This window comes from Xenopus tropicalis, chromosome 3, assembly GCF_000004195.4.
Source record: "Xenopus tropicalis strain Nigerian chromosome 3, UCB_Xtro_10.0, whole genome shotgun sequence".
Lineage (NCBI taxonomy): Eukaryota > Metazoa > Chordata > Amphibia > Anura > Pipidae > Xenopus > Xenopus tropicalis.
Genome location: NC_030679.2, coordinates 144,120,977 through 144,138,571, shown reverse-complemented (window position 1 = coordinate 144,138,571; position 17,595 = coordinate 144,120,977).

The window sequence follows — 17,595 nt, the reverse complement described above, 5'->3', positions numbered from 1 at the left end:
GCATCCCTACCATATAAACCAGCTGTTTTCCACTATTGGGATAAGATAGGGATGGATGGGTCAAACTCCCAGAACACATGGCTGATTTACACCCTGAGATGTTATTTTTCCCCCTTCCAAGGTTTGCTTAGTGGCAGTTCAATGTCAGGGATTTTATCTTTTTTTAGCCAAAGGCTGTTTTATTTAGGAGCAATGTGAGAGCTGGAGAAACACAGAATGTCTTCCATGTTGTACCTCTGGCATGATCAGCCAGAGGGCCTTCCCATGTACTTGCCCATCCGTGTAATATATGTCCGTGGCCAAGTGCCATGCAGTATTAGAGCCCACCGGACTGTTGCCGTGAAGAGATTGCACACCGACTCCCAAAAGAATCATGTTTAGCAAAAGCAAAGTTTTCTGTAATGTGTAACCCATATCGACCAATCAAATGCGTGCATTCATTGTTCTAACAGCACTAAATCAATAGAAGCTAACTCCCGATTGGAAGAGCTTGTGTTACTGTATTAGAAACTTCTAGTGACCGAAACGTGCAAAGATCAACATGGCGACTGTTGGTAGTGGTGACTTGTGGTGTTATATCCATGCTGCTAACACACCCGTGTTTCTATATCATGGACTGGAATTTCTCAGAGCTTCCAATTATTCACTTGTTTAATAATCCAAAGATGTACCAGGTTTTCATCGGAGAAAAGATACGTGGCGTCAGTGGGATACCACCAGTACTAGGGGTGCACCAAATCCAAAATGTGGCCAAATGCAAAAAATTAGTTGCTAGAGCTTTAAAGTCACATGATGACTAAGGGTTCTGATTGGTTCGACTGGGGTTGGCAGTTCATATTTAGGTTACGGCAGTCGGGTCACCCTTGTGTTCCCGAATCGTGATTATTATATGAGAACTTGAACCAACTGGAAGCTTCATCACTCCAAGAAACCATTGAAATGACCAAGAACTGGACATTCTAACTTTGGTACTTGGATAATTGATCTTTGGTTTCTCTTTAAATGGCCGGATACTGGATTGAATGCTGGGATTTGAGAAAACAACTGCGAACGTTCGAGGGTCTATTTTTTGATCAATCGCAGTTGAGATGAAGACCATCTAAATACAGTCAGATTTGAGAAAGTTCAAGATTGAGGGACATACAAGGATTTTTGATGAATATACCCTTTAGAATTCCAAAACCTGGATTTGGTGCATCCCGAATTACTGCCCCTTTTGTGTATTGTGTAGAAGAACTTCAGTTTTGATGTAAGTTCTTCTGCTGAGGTCCTCTCCATCCAGATATGTTCCTTCAAACCCATAACCACCTATGTTCTGCTGATAGTTATATGGTGTACATGCCAGTATGGCCACCGTAGGCTTGTAATGGCTGCCCAGGACATGTTCTGCTCATAGTTATATGGTGTACGTGCCAGTATGGCCACCGTAGGCTCATTATGGCTGCCCAGCTATCCAAACTACAAATGATCTTCCAAGAAAGTATTAAGGCGTGGCATGGAAAGCCCCTCCTAGCTGCATTCTGACAAAGACATATTTTTGTCGCAACTTTGAATAATTTTGATGTTTTTGAGATGGCTTTAGTTCGAAAAAATGGACTTATGTTTACATATTTATATTATTATTATATATATATTTGTTAACCGGAAAGAGTTGAATGTATTATGATTTCCTTTCTACCGTTTCTTTATGGACTCTGGTTTGAATCGTTTAGATTTTTTCAATATGAAACTGTCATTTTTGAAGTTTGATACTTCTAATTTATAGTTATTTGAGGCTATTAGAATGGCCCTATCTACGTGGCTGTGGGGTAGGCAATCTTCATTGTGAAGCTTCTGGTTATTTGAAATGGTTTACGCTTACCCAACAGACACCCTTAGATTATTGCTGTTAGACCAACAGACACCCTTAGATTATGGCCGTTTACCCAACAGACACCCTTAGATTATGGCCGTTTACCCAACAGACACCCTTAGATTATGGCCTTGTGCCCGACAGACACCCTTAGATTATGGCCTTGTGCCCGACAAACACCCTTAGATTATGGCCTTGTGTCTGACCGACACCCTTAGATTATGGCCGTTTACCCAACAGACACCCTTAGATTATGGCCTTGTGCCCGACAGACACCCTTAGATTATGGCCTTGTGCCCGACAGACACCCTGCTGCCAAGGAGGCGGTTCAATAAAAACGGCTAGGGTCACTATAAATCCAATGGCAAAAGTGCATTTTTTTTTTATTTGTCTCTTGTTCCATATGATTTACATTTAGGTGTGGTTGCTAAAGGCCATAACGCTCTTCCATTCTTTCTATATTTCACCATAAAATCAGCTCGACAAGTCAAGTGGAATGTGTAAGGGCCGTGGAATGTGGGGCCGCCCTGTCTGCCTGACTCCCGATGGCCATTGTTGTCGTTAGTAAGGGGCTGATTTGCTATAAATTGACCATTGAGTGGCACAAAGCATACGTCATGGGGCGCTGGTTCCTCCCCTTTTGTTTTATTCCACTAATTTCTCCGCCCACTTGTCTTTTCTCCAGCCTTGGTGCCTGTTTTTTCCGCTCTTTTTTCTTTTATATCTTGGCTTTTCTATAAATATTCCATTTCGAAAGAAGACATATTGTATTTCTTGGGTATATTCAACTTTTGTATGTCATTGAACCATTTTGAATAAAGTTGCCTTAATTTGTGTATCGGCGTGAATTGTCATTGGGAACATTTACGAAAAACCTTTATCTAAAGGGGGATCTTGGGGGGGCTATAAGGTTTTAGCCATACACTCAAGGGCATTTAATGGGCTGAACCCCAGGAGTGCTAATCTCCTATCACAAGTTGTCAGGGGGGAGAGGAGGTACCGCAGTCTTGGTCTGCATAGCAGAGGTAGCCTCCAATATAGAGAAGGGGTGGGTCTTATGGAGTAGGCTTGATCTTGTTGGATCAAAATGCAGTTTTGAAATAATTGGGGAATGGACATGGAGCTTTTTTTAATTAGGGCTCCATTTTACTTGTTGGAAGGGCCTACCACCCAGGTGACGATGGCTAATAATTGGGGGGCTCAAGGAGGAGGGCACAGTAGACTTGGTAGTATGGGGACCCATCATTACGGATGATAGCCCTGCTAACAGTATTCTGCCTATCCAGAGCACCCATGCTTGAAGCTCCATCTATCTTTAGCCAAGGGCTAGTCAAGGCATCTACCTTGGGCCCACCAATGGCATTTCAGAGAAACAGGATGATATAGAAGGGCAAGATGTGTTTCCAAAGTTGTAGCTCCCATAAGGTGCAGCTAAAGACTTGGAACTCAACAAAGGTCTAAAGGGGCTAAAAGAAACCCCAGATCCATCCTCAGTTATGTACAGGGGGTACTCCCCTCCACAATCACAGCGCCAAGAAGAAGGAAGAGGGTGGCTCATTCACATCGACCCCCGGGCCGGTGCGGGTTCCTCCTAACAGGAGCATCAGCAGGGGTACTGTTCGCAAGGGCTTACATTCTAAGGGGGAGAGCAGTTGAGACATAAGGTGAGGGTAACCAGTGGGGCAGGAGAGTTCATGTTGGTTTGTAAAGCAGAGTAAGAGGTGGCACCAGTGCTTAGTGAGTGAGTGAGCACGGAGTAGGGGCGCTCAGTTGGTTATCAAGTTGCTGAGGGTTTAGGTTATAGGCTTGAATGAAAAGGTGAGTTTTTAAGAGACCGTTTAAAAGGCTGGAAACTCTGAGAGTGTCTAATGGGATGGGGCAGAGAGGATTCCAGGATGGGTGCGAGAGTGATAGGAGGTGATGAGTGAGGAGGAGAGAAGGAGGTTGTGTATAGAGCAAAGGTTACGTCTGGGGGTGCACTTGGGGATTAGGGTGGGTATAGAAAGGGGTGCGGCACCTGTGAGTGCTTTGTAGGTGAGTGAAGAACCTTAAATTGAATCTTATACACGACAGGCAGAGAGGGGCAGCACTTGGGGAGCGGAAGGAGAGGTGTATGAGTGCAGCGGCACTGTTCATAATGGAGTGGGGTCAGTTTAGACAAGGGAAGCTCACAGAGCCAGTGAGTTACAGTAGTCGAAACTAGAAATGACGTAGAGGGGAGTCAATGAGAATTTTGTCAGTCTCGTGAGTGAGGAAGGGTCGAATGAGAGCGATGTTTTTGAGGTAAAACCAACAGGATTTAGAGAGAATGTGGGGAATGAATGAGAGAGCAGAGTCAAATGTGACTCCTAGACAGTGAGTTCCAAGGCATACATTTATATATATGAGGTGTTGAGACTTTTATGGGTTTCAGAATCATCTTGAGGCACAAAGGGATACCAGGAAAACCCCTAGTGGGCCCTGGTGTCAGTGGGCGCTCTGGTTTACTCAGCCCAGGAAGTGGGGCTCAGTTAGGTTGCGGGCGGGGAGGGGGGCAGAAGACTGACCAGCACCCACCCTCAACTTGATGTTGCACTGTCGGCTTGAATCTGCCCATTCCGCGGGTAAACCCTCGTGTCCCATGGGCTGTGGGCCGGCCTTCACATCACTACTGGGAATATGGCACAAATACCTAGGGTACGCAGGCCACTCAGGCATCAGAAGTCCATGGAAATATTTTACCCAACGCATTTCAATCAAAACGGTCAAAACAGGCAACGCTACAAAGGCAGAAAGAAATACTAAACTGGGTTGTGTCATTAAATCATAACATGTGACATGTTGCCACGGAATTGGAACTAATATGAAAGCATAAGCACAATAGAAGCCTATCTAGAATGTCAGCTTGCGCGTTTCGCTTGTCAGCATTCCTGTTGACTCAGATATAAACACAAAAGAAATACACTTGAACTTTCCGCATTTTCCAAGCAAGATAAACAAACTCTGGGCCCATATATCAAGTGTCGGTTATACACTGCACCCATTATACGCTGCACCCATTATATGCTGCACCTATTACTCAACTTATTACTGATTGGCGGATATTGTAGGGCGCGGTTGGAAGGGGGGAGAGTGCCACGCACAAAAGGAAAGAACAGAGCACTTCCTAGATTAGGTTTTCTAGGGATTTTTAAGATATTGGGAAATACTTTTGAAATACGTTTATTGAATCGTTTTAGTCGTTAGGGCTCATTTACCATGGTGGGAGGGGGTTGGTGCATAGGTGTGCCCCCTAACTGTTCCCTAACTGGCTACTTACAGGGGGTACCAGCATTGGACTGTGGGGTCCAGGGTCCACCGGGGCTGCAACTTCAAGGGCCTCCTCCCAGCAACCTTCCTCGGCAAGGTGGTGCCTTTTACCTTTTTCCTTACCCTTAACTTGTGGCCAGGGTCGGACTGAGGGGTGCAGGGCCCACCGGGGGTCCTCCTCCGGCCGCGTCCCCTAACCCCATCCCGCCTGACGTCCTCCCCTGAGCGTGCGTAAGTTTAACTATCAGGGGAGGAACGGTCGGGCAGGGGAAGCGCCGGCAAGGGTCGGGTCTGGGCCACCGGGGCCCACCTAGATTTTTCCCTGTGTCCCAGCGGCCCAGTCCGACCCTGCTTGTGGCTGTGAAGAGCCAGAGGAGTGCCCACAATGTCCATCGGGAGCAGTCCTGGGTTGGCCCACTAGGTGTTTTTTACAGTGTCCTGCCACCCCAGTCCAACTCTGGGCAGCAGAGTCGGACTGGGATCCCCGGGGCCCACTGGGTACCCAACTCAATGTTCCACCACCACTCCCTGCTCCGCCCCCAGCCACCGGCTCCTGCGCTGCTTACTTACTGTGAAAAAATAAAAATGGCCGTGCGTTCCACTAGGACTCAAACCGAAGACCAAAGCATATGATGTAACTTGTCTAGACTAATTCTTTGCTGAGTTTTAGTTCTCCTTTAAACCATCAAAAATATCAGGTAGCAAACTGGGAATAAGATGAGCAGCACATACAAATTCCAATTATTCTTTTTAAATTTCATTTACTTTTTTATAGGTTGTAGAGAATGATAAAAAAACATACATGTCCATCAAAACAATTGACCCCTTTAGATGCCACCTAAACATACATGTCCATCAAAACAACTGACCCCTTTAGATGCCACCTAAACATACATGTCCATCAAAACAATTGACCCCTTTAGATGCCACCTAAACATACATGTCCATCAAAACAACTGACCCCTTTAGATGCCACCTAAACATACATGTCCATCAAAACAATTGACCCCTTTAGATGCCACCTAAACATACATGTCCATCAAAACAATTGACCCCTTTAGATGCCACCTAAACATATATGTCCATCAAAACAATTGACCCCTTTAGATGCCACCTTACCTGTACTTCTTATCCAGACGAAGCATAGAAAACCTCATTTCACTCCATCTTCCAGTTGCTTTAGAAAGGGGGAAAAAATTCCTTCCTGATTCCAATGGGGAAATGGGACCAGTCCCTGGATCAACCTTGTACTTAGAGTTCATTCAATAAACTTAAGACGCCCACAACTTCTCCGCTCTCCTGTGTTCTGGAAATATCTATAGGGGAATAAGAGTCTAAACCAGCGGTTCTCAACCTGTGGCTCGGGAACCCATTTGGGGGTGGAACGACCCTATCACAGGGGTCGCCTAAGACCATTGGAAAACACATATTTCCGATGGTCTTAGGAATAATTTTATGATTGGGGGTCACCACAACATGTGGAACTGTATTAACGGGTCGCGGCATTAGGAAGGTCGAGAACCACTGTGCTAGAGTATGGTTCTCTTTTTATATAGTGATCATATGGGGCAGCTGTATTTTTAAAACCCCAAAAATGGGTAATGGGTAAGTGTATTGGGTGGTGGCAAACTTTTTAATAAACCATGACCAGTTTAAGGGCCACACCCATACGTTCATTGGTTGCTTGTCTAATTTATGCATTTTTCCTTCCATTCAGAGAAAAGTAAGTGAAGAAGGATGGACCACATTGCTTGGTTAACCCTGAAGAAGGCTAGGTGGGCTACTGCCATTGCAAGCCTTTTCAAGACATTCAAGCTTAGAGAATAATATGCCATTGAGTGACAGGGTCAGACTGGGGTGTGCAGGTTCCACAACAGGGGCCCCCCACACCCCCATATATGATATACACACAATGTAAAGGGTAATTAGTAAATAATTGCAGACCCATTTATCAGCCCGAACCTGCCAGATCTGCAGGTCCATTAAGATTCGGGCCAGCCCATTCATCATTATTTCCTACAGCAGATGTCAGACTTACAAGCCTATACCCACTAGGTTAAGACCATAATCCCTTTCTAGGCTGATGGCCCACGGGGGCGGGGTGGTTGTGGGCCATCAGCCTAGAAAGGGATTATGGTCTTAACCTAGTGGGTATAGGCTTGTAAGTCTGACATCTGTTGTTCGTTATGCCACTGGCCCCTATGGAGGTGCTAGGTCATGGAGTCAACCCTCTTAGTTACTCCAGGAGTATTCAGATAAATCAAGGTAACTGCACACTCCACTAGTAAAGGTAAAAAAAAGTTTATTAAGCACAAAAAAATCATAGAACAAATAAATACTTAAGCCCAACATGTTTCAACCCACTTATTGGGTCTTAGTCAGGGGCTAAAAAATCATAAAAAGTCCCCATCACCGGTGATGTTGCCCATAGCAACCAATCAGCAGTTAGATCACAAAGATCATTCCTAGTCGTAATAGTAAGGTACATAAACTGGAAGCGAGGGTTGCCAAGGGCCGTACCACAAAGACTTTGAATTGATCCATCACTAAACTTGAATTGAAGTAACTCCTACTGATATCCAATGGAGAACCTACCAACGGTCCTCAGTTTGCCCTCAGCCTGCATTCTCCCAATCCCACAATCCCCTGCTGCCCACGTGATATCAATAAGGAAAGGAACATTCCAGTGCAATGCATTGTGGGTTATGTAGTCCCTGCATGCTGTCTGTAAGCTGTGGGGAAGTTGTTACAATTTGTAACATCAGTGTTTTAGTCCCTCCTCCCCTGCCCGGAAACTGTTTTGCAGCTGGATTTCAGCATATACAAATGGGATTTATTCCTACTGTCTGAAGGAACAGATTACAGGGATAGGGATATTGGGGGTTTGTGTGCTGTGTGGGGCTCTTTAACCAATTTTTTTATTCCCAGCCCAGGCCTGGTTTGCTTTGCCTATTTCCTACTGTTGGGTATTCTCAAGGGGGCGGGGCTGTCACTGTGATTAAATCCCACAATCCCACGGGGCATATTTCATGACTGTGTTGCAGATAATGGGATATTCCATAGTATATTAGGTTTGCTTGATCATTGATATGAGTTCCAGGAAGCATTGGGCGGATATTGTTGGGTTGGGAGTAGGATGTGTACATTGGGGCCTAAGTCACTCAACTGCCACACAGCACACAATCTGTCAGCCGCTTGTCTTTCCACCGACCTACAGACCTTAGTTCCAGAGCAAATAAGTTGCTGCCATACGTTGCTATGCAAACAAACCCATAGTAGAGATAATAGAGCTGATGGAACCATAGAATTTTACAGGTATTGGACTCATTATCCAGAATGCTCGGGACCTGGGGTTTTATGGATAAGGGGTCTTTCCGTAATTCAAGTCTCCTACCTAAAGTCTGCTAAAAACATTATTTAAACAGTAATTAAACCCAATAGGGCTGTTCTGCCCCAATAAGGGGTAATTATATCTTAGTTGGGATCAAGTACAGGTACTGTTTTATTATTACAGAGAAAAGGGAATCATTTAACCATGAAATAAACCCAATAGGACTGTTCTGCCCCCAATAAGGGGTAATTATATCTTAGTTGGGATCAAGTACAGGTACTGTTTTATTATTACAGAGAAAAGGGAATCATTTAACTCTTTTACTGCCAAGCACGTATGGCATACGTGCTGGCAGTAAAAGGGCTTAAACGCCAACGACGTGTCTCATACGTCGTTGGCGTTTAAGCGCTGCCCTCTGCAGCGGCGGCATGTGCCGCCGCTGCAGAGGGCTTCTAACAATGACAGCCCCCCTGGGCAATGTGCCAGGGGGGCTGTCATCAGGGTCCTGCGAGCCGATCGCTCGCAGGACCCTCCAGGAAGCAGCAGATGCGATCGCATCGCATCTGCTGCTTCCTGCTTCCTCCCTCTCCCCCAGCGCCGGCCCAAATGACGAAGGAGGCGATCGGTCTTCAGGAACAGGTAAGGACTTTTTTTTTTATTGCATTTACACACTTATACACACATTTACATACATTTATACACACTTACATACATTTACACACACTTACAGCACACATTTTAGCATTTTTTTATTTTTTTTTTTTATTTTTTTTTTTTTCATTTTTCACACTTTTATACACTTATTTACACTCATATACACACTTACACACTATCACACAACTTTTACACATGTACACACATGTATACACAAACACTTTGGTTTTTTTTGTTTTGCTTTTTTTTTTTTTTTTTTTCATTTTACCACTTTGTTTTATTTTCTTTTACCTAAAAACTGTTTATTTTGACAGCGTAACTATTGGATCAGATATTCTGGCCACTAATTACACTGTCATGTAACTTATTTTGTTGTTTCACTGATTTGCACAATTTTTGTGGTTTTATCACATTTTATCCCTATATAAGTATTCCTGATCTGTTTTTAGCGTAGCTTTGCCAGGTGTAACTTTGGTGTACAAAAATAACTTTACCTATTTTGAATTCATTAGAATGTGTACTTTCCAAAAATATATGGTTTTGTGGGGGTCACTGTATAGTTAGGGGGGGTTACTGCACATAATACACTGACAGGGGGCTCTGTGTGCAAAAGCTGAGCTGGCAGGCGAGAAATCCTTATGCGCTATTTTCATTTTGGGTTCAGTACATACCGCAGACTTTGGTATATCTATGCATATTGGGCATCAAACTGTTCAGTAGGCCTCTGGTGTTCCTATTTGGGGTGACTTGCCTTTGTACGCAAGAAATTGTGTGAGATAAATGCGGCAAATTGCAACATTTTTAGGCGATTTTCTGAAATCTCATAAAAACCGATAACTTTAGGAAAGCTTTGCGGCTTGGTACTTTGGTGTAGAAAGGACTCTTTACCCTTGTTGGATTTGTCAGAATGTGTACTTTCCAAAAATATATGGTTTTGTGGGGGTCTCTGTATAGTTAGGGGAAGTTTTGGCACATAATACACTGACAGGGGGCTCTGTGTGCAAAAGCTGAGCTGGCAGGCGAGAAATCCTTATGCGCTATTTTCATTTAGGGTTCAGTACATACTGCAGACTTTGGTATATCTATGCATATTGGGCATCAAACTGTTCAGTAGGCCTCTGGTGTTCCTATTTGGGGTGACTTGACTTTGTACGCAAGAAATTGTGAGAGATAAATGCGACAAATTGCAACATTTTTAGGCAATTTTCTGAAATGTCATAAAAACCAATAACTTTAGGAAAGCTCTGCAGATTGGTACTTTGGTGTAGAAAGGACTCTTTACCCTTGTTGGATTTGTCAGAATGTGTACTTTCCAAAAATATATGGTTTTGTGGGGGATCTCTATAGTTAGGGGAAGTTTTGGCACATAATACACTGACAGGGGGCTCTGTGTGCAAAAGCTGAGCTGGCAGGCGAGAAATCCTTATGCGCTATTTTCATTTAGGGTTCAGTACATACCGCAGACTTTGGTATATCTATGCATATTGGGCATCAAACTGTTCAGTAGGCCTCTGGTGTTCCTATTGGGGGTGATTTGCCTTTGTACGCAAGAAATTGTGTGAGATAAATGTGACAAATTGCAACATTTTTAGGCAATTTTCTGAAATGTCATAAAAACCAATAACTTTAGGAAAGCTCTGCAGATTGGTACTTTGGTGTAGAAAGGACTCTTTACCCTTGTTGGATATGTCAGAATGTGTACTTTCCAAAAATATATGGTTTTGTGGGGGATCTGTATAGTTAGGGGAAGTTTTGGCACATAATACACTGACAGGGGGCTCTGTGTGCAAAAGCTGAGCTGGCAGGCGAGAAATCCTTATGCGCTATTTTCATTTAGGGTTCAGTACATACCGCAGACTTTGGTATATCTATGCATATTGGGCATCAAACTGTTCAGTAGGCCTCTGGTGTTCCTATTTGGGGTGACTTGCCTTTGTACGCAAGAAATTGTGTGAGATAAATGCGGCAAATTGCAACATTTTTAGGCGATTTTCTGAAATGTCATAAAAACTGATAACTTTAGGAAAGCTTTGCGGCTTGGTACTTTGGTGTAGAAAGGACTCTTTACCTTTGTTGGATTTGTCAGAATGTGTACTTTCCAAAAATATATGGTTTTGTGGGGGTCTCTGTATAGTTAGGGGAAGTTTTGGCACATAATACACTGACAGGGGGCTCTGTGTGCAAAAGCTGAGCTGGCAGGCGAGAAATCCTTATGCGCTATTTTCATTTAGGGTTCAGTACATACCGCAGACTTTGGTATATCTATGCATATTGGGCGTCAAACTGTTCAGTAGGCCTCTGGTGTTCCTATTTGGGGTGACTTGCCTTTGTACGCAAGAAATTGTGTGAGATAAATGCGGCAAATTGCAACATTTTTAGGCGATTTTCTGAAATGTCATAAAAACCAATAACTTTAGGAAAGCTCTGCAGATTGGTACTTTGGTGTAGAAAGGACTCTTTACCCTTGTTGGATTTGTCAGAATGTGTACTTTCCAAAAATATATGGTTTTGTGGGGGTCACTGTATGGTTAGGGGAAGTTTTGGCACATAATACACTGACAGGGGGCTCTGTGTGCAAAAGCTGAGCTGGCAGGCGAGAAATCCTTATGCGCTATTTTCATTTAGGGTTCAGTACATACCGCAGACTTTGGTATATCTATGCATATTGGGCATCAAACTGTTCAGTAGGCCTCTGGTGTTCCTATTTGGGGTGATTTGTCTTTATCTGATCTTTATCAAGAAATTGTGAGAGATAAATGCGGCAAATTGCAACATTTTTATGCGATTTTCGAAAATGTCATATAAATCTGCAAACTTAGGAAAGCTTTACAGCTTGGTACTTTGTAGCAATAAGAAATATTTACCCATTATAGATTCGGGGGGATGTGTATTTTCCAAAAATATATGGCTTTCTGGGGTGAATGTACTTTTTTTGTAGCATTATCCCACATAAAGGATGTAAATGTGTTGATTTTGCAGGAGCTGAAATGATAGATCATATGGGGGTATGTTCCCATTGGGGCCCCTACATGCCACATACTTAGGTAAACCTATACATATTGGGCATCAAACTGTTCAGTGGACCCCTGGCGTTCAAATTTAGGGTGTTTTATCTTGGTACCTAACACTATGTGGGAGATAAGATGCTGCAAAGTGGAAGCTTTGAGGGGATTTTTGGAAATGTCATCAAAATTGCTAACTTTAGAAAAGCTGTGCGGCTTGGTACTTTGGAGTAGAAAGACATGGGTACCCATTTTAGATTCGGGGGAATGTGTACTTTCCAAAAATATATGACTTTCTGGGGTGAGCGTACTTTTTTGTAGCTTTATCCCACATATAATGATGTAAATGTGTTGATTTTGCATGAGCTGAAATGACAGAAATGACAGTATATATGGGGGTATGTTCACATTGGGGCCCCTACATGCCACATACTTAGGTAAACCTATACATATTGGGCATCAAACTGTTCAGTGGACCCCTGGCGTTCAAATTCAGGGTGTTTTATCTTGGTACCTAATGCTATGTGGGAGATAAGATGCTTCAAAATGGAAGCTTTGAGGGGATTTTTGGAAATGTCATCAAAATTGCTAACTTTAGAAAAGCTGTGCGGCTTGGTACTTTGGAGTAGAAAGACATGGGTACCCATTTTAGATTCGGGGGAATGTGTACTTTCCAAAAATATATGGCTTTCTGGGGTGAGCGTACTTTTTTGTAGCTTTATCTCACATATAATGATGTAAATGTGTTGATTTTGCAGGAGCTGAAATGACAGAAATGACAGTATATATGGGGGTATGTTCACATTCGGGCCCCTACATGCCACATACTTGGGTAAACCTATACATATTGGGCATCAAACTGTTCAGTGGACCCCTGGTGTTCAAATTCAGGGTGTTTTATCTTGGTACCTAATGCTATGTGGGAGATAAAATGCTGCAAAGTGGAAGCTTTGAGGGGATTTTTGGAAATGTCATCAAAATTGCTAACTTTAGAAAAGCTGTGCGGCTTGGTACTTTGGAGTAGAAAGACATGGGTACCCATTTTAGATTCGGGGGAATGTGTACTTTCCAAAAATATATGACTTTCTGGGGTGAGCGTACTTTTTTGTAGCTTTATCCCACATATAATGATGTAAATGTGTTGATTTTGCAGGAGCTGAAATGACAGAAATGACAGTATATATGGGGGTATGTTCACATTGGGGCCCCTACATGCCACATACTTAGGTAAACCTATACATATTGGGCATCAAACTGTTCAGTGGACCCCTGGCGTTCAAATTCAGGGTGTTTTATCTTGGTACCTAATGCTGTGTGGGAGATAAGATGCTTCAAAATGGAAGCTTTGAGGGGATTTTTGGAAATGTCATCAAAATTGCTAACTTTAGAAAAGCTGTGCGGCTTGGTACTTTGGAGTAGAAAGACATGGGTACCCATTTTAGATTCGGGGGAATGTGTACTTTCCAAAAATATATGGCTTTCTGGGGTGAGCGTACTTTTTTGTAGCTTTATCTCACATATAATGATGTAAATGTGTTGATTTTGCAGGAGCTGAAATGACAGAAATGACAGTATATATGGGGGTATGTTCACATTCGGGCCCCTACATGCCACATACTTGGGTAAACCTATACATATTGGGCATCAAACTGTTCAGTGGACCCCTGGTGTTCAAATTCAGGGTGTTTTATCTTGGTACCTAATGCTATGTGGGAGATAAGATGCTTCAAAGTGGAAGCTTTGAGGGGATTTTTGGAAATGTCATCAAAATTGCTAACTTTAGAAAAGCTGTGCGGCTTGGTACTTTGGAGTAGAAAGACATGGGTACCCATTTTAGATTCGGGGGAATGTGTACTTTCCAAAAATATATGACTTTCTGGGGTGAGCGTACTTTTTTGTAGCTTTATCCCACATATAATGATGTAAATGTGTTGATTTTGCAGGAGCTGAAATGACAGAAATGACAGTTCATATGGGGGTATGTTCACATTCGGGCCCCTACATGCCACATACTTGGGTAAACCTATACATATTGGGCATCAAACTGTTCAGTGGACCCCTGGTGTTCAAATTCAGGGTGTTTTATCTTGGTACCTAATGCTATGTGGGAGATAAGATGCTTCAAAATGGAAGCTTTGAGGGGATTTTTGGAAATGTCATCAAAATTGCTAACTTTAGAAAAGCTGTGCGGCTTGGTACTTTGGAGTAGAAAGACATGGGTACCCATTTTAGATTCGGGGGAATGTGTACTTTCCAAAAATATATGACTTTCTGGGGTGAGCGTACTTTTTTGTAGCTTTATCACACATATAATAATGTAAATGTGTTGATTTTGCAGGAGCTGAAATGACAGAAATGACATTTCATATGGGGGTATGTTCACATTGGGGCCCCTACATGCCACATACTTAGGTAAACCTATACATATTGGGCATCAAACTGTTCAGTGGACCCCTGGCGTTCAAATTCAGGGTGTTTTATCTTGGTACCTAATGCTATGTGGGAGATAAGATGCTTCAAAGTGGAAGCTTTGAGGGGATTTTTGGAAATGTCATCAAAATTGCTAACTTTAGAAAAGCTGTGCGGCTTGGTACTTTGGAGTAGAAAGACATGGGTACCCATTTTAGATTCGGGGGAATGTGTACTTTCCAAAAATATATGACTTTCTGGGGTGAGCGTACTTTTACTAGCTTCATCCCACATATAATGATGTAAATGTGTTGATTTTGCAGAAGCTGAAATGACAGAAATGACAGTTCATATGGGGGTATGTTCACATTGGGGCCCCTACATGCCACATACTTAGGTAAACCTATACATATTGGGCATCAAACTGTTCAGTGGACCCCAGGCATTCATATTTAGGGTGTTTTATTTGGTTACTTTATGACCTGTAGGAGATAAGATACTATAGACTAGAAGCTTTGAAGCGATTTTTAAAAAAAATCACAAATTTTGATAAAAACCAATAACTTTAGGAAAGCATTGCAACTTGATAGTTTGGAGTAGACAGACAGTTGTGCCTATTCTGTATTCCCCAGAATCTGTTCTTTCCAAAAATGTACAATTTTCTGGGATAAACCTTCTGTTAGTGGAATTTTGGCCTTGAAATCCAAAGTATGCAGTTTTTTTGGAGCAGTGCTTTGGGAATTTGGTAGTGTACTGCTGGGAGTTTTGACCTATACAAGTGAGAAATCTCCATAAAACTATATATATTTGGTATTGGCACGTTCAGGAGACATGGGACTTTCCAAATCAGTTGTATATTCGTGCATAAAATAATTTTTGTTTCTAGTATGTGTGATTATATTATGGAAAATTTGATTTTTTTTGCATTTTTAGACATTTAGAAGCCTATATCTTGTTACAGAATTGGAATTACACAAAAATTCTACCATATTTTGAAAGCTTAGGTTGTTCTGAAAAAAACGATATATTGTTTTCCTTGGTAAACTAAAAGTCCCCCCGAGGAAAGGCCCCTAAAGTGAAACAGTGCAAAATGTTCAAAAACTGTCTGGCAATACAAGTTCCGCTTTGACCAAAATGGCTGGCAGTAAAAGGGTTAACCATGAAATAAACCCAATAGGGCTGTTCTGCCCCAATAAGGGGTAATTATATCTTAGTTGGGATCAAGTACAGGTACTGTTTTATTATTACAGAGAAAAGGGAATCATTTAACCATGAAATAAACCCAATCGGGCTGTTCTGCCCCAATAAGGGGTAATTATATCTTAGTTGGGATCAATTACAGGTACTGTTTTATTATTACAGAGAAAAGGGAATCATTTAACCATTAAATAAACCCAATAGGGCTGTTCTGCCCCCAATAAGGGGTAATTATATCTTAGTTGGGATCAAGTACAGGTACTGTTTTATTATTACAGAGAAAAGGGAATCATTTAACCATTAAATAAACCCAATAGGGCTGTTCTGCCCCCAATAAGGGGTAATTATATCTTAGTTGGGATCAAGTACAGGTACTGTTTTATTATTACAGAGAAAAGGGAATCATTTAACCATGAAATAAACCCAATAGGGCTGTTCTGCCCCAATAAGGGGTAATTATATCTTAGTTGGGATCAAGTACAGGTACTGTTTTATTATTACAGAGAAAAGGGAATCATTTAACCATGAAATAAACCCAATAGGGCTGTTCTGCCCCAATAAGGGGTAATTATATCTTAGTTGGGATCAAGTACAGGTACTGTTTTATTATTACAGAGAAAAGGGAATCATTTAACCATGAAATAAACCCAATAGGGCTGTTCTGCCCCCAATAAGGGGTAATTATATCTTAGTTGGGATCAAGTACAGGTACTGTTTTATTATTACAGAGAAAAGGGAATCATTTAACCATTAAATAAACCCAATAGGGCTGTTCTGCCCCAATAAGGGGTAATTATATCTTAGTTGGGATCAAGTACAGGTACTGTTTTATTATTACAGAGTCTCCATGTTTTGGTCTTGTGAGATCAATATGCCCCCCATTTCATTTGCACATCATCTTGTTCCAGGCTCCCAGATATCCCTGGCACAGATTCAAGATTAGGGCAGAAATATCTTCTGAAAAAAATCTTAAAGAGCAAGGCAAGCAGATTAAAATCCTTTATTGTGCACTTATACAGACCCCAGACAGAGTAGGACGCTAAATCAAAACCAGCAAAATATGTACCGTTCGTTGTAAAATCGCTTTTATGCATCCTCACTCGCTCTGCTGGTACGCGCCGCCATCTTTATTTCCCCCTGCTTCTGGCTTCACGACGAGCGTCAAAATGCGTATGCTCCAGCATCGCGTCCACCCACTGACCCCGTGATCATGACCCGTGACCCTTCATGCTGAGTGCAGGAGCGCATACTGCGCATGCTTCGTTTCAGAAACTGTCCAGGACAGCGCTGCTTGGGAGGAGGCTGGGAGAGCAGTGCCATACAAGGAAGCGGAGGTACATGGTTGATTTTAAAGTAGATATTTCCTTACAGGGGACTTAAATTAGAACATCGCAGTGTTAGAATGCACAGGATGTAAACTAAGTTTTGCTAAGTCGTGCAATGGTTTTCGACTTTACTTGCTCTTTAAGGCTTAACCTCTCCCAAAAAGGGACCAGATGCTATCAATTGAATTAGAATGATAAGGTCTCCATTGGAAAGCTCTCTATTGGCTACCATACTCTAACACAAACAGATCAGGGGATTCCTGCAGCGTTAGTGGGCCCTCCTGCTCCCCCAGTTAAGAAAACAGACAAGGACTTCCTGGGAAGCAAGAATCAGGTAGGCAGGTTTCACATCTGTTAAGGTACCATGAATAAATGGGCAAAAGGGGCATTTGCCCAGGGCTCACCTGGATAGATGGGTCAACTGATTGGGGGATAACGTCTGGCAGAAGCGTCCTGCAAAGATGGCAGACCCCTCATTTTAATCACCTGGAACAGTATGATTTTCATGCCTTTGCCCTTTTCTTTGCGGCTTCACCA